The following is a 4,726-nucleotide window of genomic DNA, read 5'->3' as shown; positions in this document are numbered from 1 at the left end:
CGTCTTCACGATGAGCTGAGGTAAAGGAAGGCGCTACATAAATGCATTTTTTGAGACTTGTATAGGTAACAGTGACTCCACTTTTCGACTGTTGAACGCCCTGGGCAATTGGAAGGCGTTATGCAAGTGCGAACCTTTGTTTCTCTTTGCGACACGGCAGAAAGGTCCTTGATGAATCTACAAAAGTCCGAGAAGGGTTTGGTAGGCGCCAGGTAAATACAAAACGCACGTTTCCCCGACTCCTCTCTCCGCGCCTGCGCACTGGGGTCCAACCGAGACGCTACCGGTTGCCATGGGGACGGGGCGGCCGGGCAGCGGCGCTGGAAGATTGAGGGAGTCAGCGGCGGAGAGAGACCGAGGTGAGGGTGACTCAGAAAGAAAGAAGTGGAAAAGAGAGGGAAGGAACGTATGACGAGGATGGAGGAAGGAAGGAAAGAAAGAGGGATGTGAAGGGGCAGGTGGCAGGGAGGTAGCTGAGGAGGGTAAAGAGGAAAAAGGGAAAGAAGGAGGGAGGAGAGAGGTGGGGAGGGGAAGGTGGGGAGGGGAAGGAGGGGAGGGGAAGGAGGGGAGGGGGAGGGGAGAGGTGGGGAGGGGAGGGGAGGGGAGAGGTGGGGAGGGGAAGGTGGGGAGGGGAAGGAGGGGAGGGGAGGGGAGAGGTGGGGAGGGGAGGGGAGGGGAGAGGTGGGGAGGGGAGGGGAGGGGAGGGGAGAGGTGGGGAGGGAGGGGAGGGGAGAGGTGGGGAGGGGAGGGGAGGGGAGAGGTGGGGAGGGGAGAGGTGGGGAGGGGAGGGGAGAGGTGGGGAGGGGAGGGGAGGGGAGGGGAGAGGTGGGGAGGGGAGGGGAGGGGAGGGGAGGGGAGGGGAGAGGTGGGGAGGGGAGGGGAGGGGAGAGGTGGGGAGGGGAGGGGAGGGGAGGGGAGGGGAGAGGTGGGGAGGGGAGGGGAGGGGAGGGGAGAGGTGGGGAGGGGAGGGGAGAGGAGAGGTGAGGAGGGGAGGGGAGGGGAGAGGTGGGGAGGGGAGAGGTGGGGAGGGGTGGGGAGGGGAGGGGAGGGGAGAGGTGGGGAGGGGAGAGGTGGGGAGGGGAGGGGAGAGGTGGGGAGGGGAGGGGAGGGGCGGGGAGAGGTGGGGTGGGGAGGGGAGGGGAGAGGTGGGGTGGGGAGGGGAGGGGAGGGGGAGAGCTGGGGAGGGGAGGGGAGGGGAGAGGTGGGGTGGGGAGGGGAGGGGAGAGGTGGGGTGGGGAGGGGTGGGGAGGGGAGAGGTGGGGTGGGGAGGGGAGGGGAGAGGTGGGGAGGGGAGGGGAGGGGAGAGGTGGGGTGGGGAGGGGAGGGGAGAGGTGGGGAGGGGAGAGGTGGGGAGGGGAGAGGTGGGGAGGGGAGGGGAGGGGAGAGGTGGGGAGGGGAGGGGAGGGAGGGGAGAGGTGGGGAGGGGAGGGGAGGGGAGGGGAGAGGTGGGGAGGGGAGGGGAGGGGAGGGGAGGGGAGAGGTGGGGAGGGGAGGGGAGGGGAGGGGAGGGGAGGGGAGGGGTGGGGAGGGGAGGGGAGGGGGAGGGGAGAGGTGGGGTGGGGAGGGGAGGGGAGGGGAGAGGTGGGGTGGGGAGAGGTGGGGTGGGGAGGGGAGGGGAGAGGTGGGGTGGGGAGGGGAGGGGAGAGGTGGGGTGGGGAGGGGAGGGGAGAGGTGGGGAGGGGAGAGGAGGGGAGAGGTGGGGTGGGGAGGGGAGGGGAGAGGTGGGGAGGGGAGAGGTGGGGAGGGGAGGGGAGGGGTGGGGAGGGGAGGGGTGGGGTGGGGAGGGGATGGGTGGGGAGGGGAGGGGTGGGGAGGGGTGGGGAGGGGTGGGGTGGGGAGGGGAGGGGTGGGGTGGGGAGGGGAGGGGAGGGGAGAGGTGGGGAGGGGAGAGGTGGGGAGAGGTGGGGAGGGGAGGGGAGAGGTGGGGAGGGGAGGGGAGAGGTGGGGAGAGGTGGGGAGGGGAGAGGTGGGGAGGGGAGAGGTGGGGAGGGGAGAGGTGGGGAGGGGAGAGGTGGGGAGGGGAGGGGAGGGGAGGGGAGGGGAGGGGAGGAGTGGGGAGGGGAGGGGAGGGGAGAGGTGGGGAGGGGAGGGGAGGGGAGGGGAGAGGAGGGGAGGAGTGGGGAGGGGAGGGGAGGGGAGAGGTGGGGAGGGGAGGGGAGGGGAGGGGTGGGGAGAGGTGGGGAGGGGAGGGTTGGGGAGGGGTGGGGAGGGGAGGGTTGGGGAGGGGTGGGGAGGGGAGAGGTGGGGAGGGGAGGGGAGGGGAGGGGTGGGGAGGGGAGGGGAGAGGTGGGGAGGGGTGGGGAGGGGAGGGGTGGGGAGGGGAGGGTTGGGGAGGGGTGGGGAGGGGAGGGGAGGGGTGGGGAGGGGAGGGGAGGGGTGGGGAGGGGAGGGGAGGGGAGAGGAGGGGAGGGGTGGGGAGGGGAGAGGTGGGGTGGGGTGGGGAGGGGAGAGGTGGGGTGGGGAGGGGTGGGGAGGGGAGAGGTGGGGTGGGGTGGGGAGGGGAGAGGTGGGGTGGGGTGGGGAGGGGAGAGGTGGGGTGGGGAGGGGAGGGGAGAGGTGGGGTGGGGAGGGGAGAGGTGGGGTGGGGTGGGGAGGGGAGGGGTGGGGTGGGGAGGGGAGGGGAGGGGAGGGGAGGGGAGAGGTGGGGAGGGGAGGGGAGGGGAGGGGAGAGGTGGGGAGGGGAGGGGAGGGGAGAGGTGGGGAGGGGAGGGGAGGGGAGGGGAGGGGAGAGAGGTGGGAGGGAGGGGAGGGGAGGGAGAGGTGGGGAGGGGAGGGGAGGGGAGGGGAGAGGTGGGGAGGGGAGGGGAGGGGAGGGGAGAGGTGGGAGGGGAGAGGTGGGGAGGGGAGGGGAGGGGAGGGGAGGGGAGGGGAGAGGTGGGGAGGGGAGGGGAGGGGAGAGGTGGGGAGGGGAGGGGAGGGGAGGGGAGGTGGGGAGGGGTGGGGAGGGGAGGGGTGGGGTGGGGAGGGGTGGGGTGGGGAGGGGAGAGGTGGGGAGGGGAGGGGAGGGGAGAGGTGGGGAGGGGTGGGGAGGGGAGGGGTGGGGTGGGGAGGGGTGGGGTGGGGAGGGAGAGGTGGGGTGGGGAGGGGAGGGGAGAGGTGGGGAGGGGTGGGGAGGGGAGAGGTGGGGTGGGGAGGGGTGGGGTGGGGAGGGGAGGGGAGAGGTGGGGTGGGGAGGGGAGGGGAGAGGTGGGGAGGGGTGGGGAGAGGTGGGGAGGGGTGGGGAGAGGTGGGGAGGGGAGGGGAGAGGTGGGGAGGGGAGGGGAGAGGTGGGGAGGGGTGGGGAGAGGTGGGGAGGGGAGGGGTGGGAGAGGTGGGGAGGGGAGGGGAGGGGAGAGGTGGGGAGGGGAGGGGAGAGGTGGGGAGGGGTGGGGTGGGGAGGGGAGGGGTGGGGTGGGGAGGGGTGGGGTGGGGAGGGGAGGGGAGAAGTGGGGTGGGGAGGGGAGGGGAGAGGTGGGGTGGGGAGGGGAGGGGAGAGGTGGGGTGGGAGGGGAGGGGAGAGGTGGGGAGGGGAGGGGAGGGGAGAGGTGGGGTGGGGAGGGGAGAGGTGGGGTGGGGAGGGGAGGGGAGGGGAGGTGGGGTGGGGAGGTGGAGGGGAGGGAGAGGTGGGGGGGGAGGGGAGGGGGGGTGGGGGGGAGGGGAGGTGGGGAGGGGAGAGGGGGGGTGGGGGGGGGGGAGGGGGGGGGGAGGGGGGGGGGGGGGGGGAGGGGAGGGTGGGGGGGGGGGGGGGGGAGGGGGGGGGGGGGAGAGGTGGGGGGGAGGGGGGGGAGGGTGGGGTGGGGAGGGGTGGGGAGGGGGGGGGGAGGGGTGGGGTGGGGAGGGGTGGGGAGGGGTGGGGAGTGGTGGGGAGGGGAGGGGAGAGGTGGGGTGGGGAGGGGGTGGGGAGGGGAGGGGTGGGGTGGGGAGGGGGGGTGGGGAGGGGAGGGGAGGAGGTGGGGGAGGGGAGAGGTGGGGAGGGGAGGGGTGGGGAGGGGAGGGGAGAGGTGGGGAGGGGAGAGGTGGGGAGGGGAGGGGAGGGGTGGGGAGGGGAGGGGAGAGGTGGGGAGGGGAGGGGTGGGGAGGGGAGGGGTGGGGTGGGGTGGGGAGGGGAGGGGAGGGGAGGGGAGGGGAGAGGTGGGGAGGGGAGGGGAGGGGAGAGGAGGGGAGGGGAGGGGAGAGGTGGGGAGGGGAGGGGAGGGGAGAGGTGGGGAGGGGAGGGGAGGGGAGAGGTGGGGAGGGGAGGGGAGGGGAGAGGTGGGGAGGGGAGGGGAGGGGAGAGGTGGGGAGGGGTGGGGAGGGGAGGGGAGAGGTGGGGAGGGGAGGGGAGGGGAGAGGTGGGGAGGGGGAGGGGAGAGGTGGGGAGGGGTGGGGTGGGGAGGGGAGAGGTGGGGTGGGGAGGGGTGGGGAGGGGAGAGGTGGGGTGGGGAGGGGAGAGGTGGGGTGGGGAGGGGAGGGGAGAGGTGGGGAGGGGTGGGGAGGGGAGGGGAGAGGTGGGGAGGGGTGGGGAGGGGAGAGGTGGGGAGGGGTGGGGAGGGGAGAGGTGGGGTGGGGAGGGAGGGGAGAGGTGGGAGGGGTGGGGAGGGGTGGGGAGGGGAGGGGAGGGGTGGGGAGGGGTGGGGAGAGGTGGGGAGGGGAGGGGAGAGGTGGGGAGGGGTTGGGGAGGGGGTGAGGAGGGGTGGGGAGAGGTGGGGAGGGGAGGGGAGAGGTGGGGAGGGGTGGGGAGAGGTGGGGAGGGGTGGGGAAGAGGTGG

At 74.2% G+C, this 4,726-nt stretch overlaps 1 protein-coding gene across 1 annotated transcript in view; it reads left to right on the top strand.

Moving 5' to 3' along the window:
• The first annotated feature begins 293 nt into the window (after window positions 1-293).
• cfap65 (cilia and flagella associated protein 65) overlaps window positions 294-4,726 on the top strand; it is a 168,231-nt gene continuing 163,798 nt past the window's right edge. Inside the window, exon 1 of the mRNA XM_048534726.2 lies at window positions 294-359. The gene's annotated coding sequence lies outside the window, so the exon portion shown is untranslated. The remainder of the gene's footprint in view (window positions 360-4,726) is intronic.

Source organism: Stegostoma tigrinum, chromosome 7 (genome assembly GCF_030684315.1).
Source record: "Stegostoma tigrinum isolate sSteTig4 chromosome 7, sSteTig4.hap1, whole genome shotgun sequence".
NCBI lineage: Eukaryota > Metazoa > Chordata > Chondrichthyes > Orectolobiformes > Stegostomatidae > Stegostoma > Stegostoma tigrinum.
Note: the sequence above shows the minus strand (reverse complement) of the source record. Positions and strands in the feature narration are given on the sequence as shown.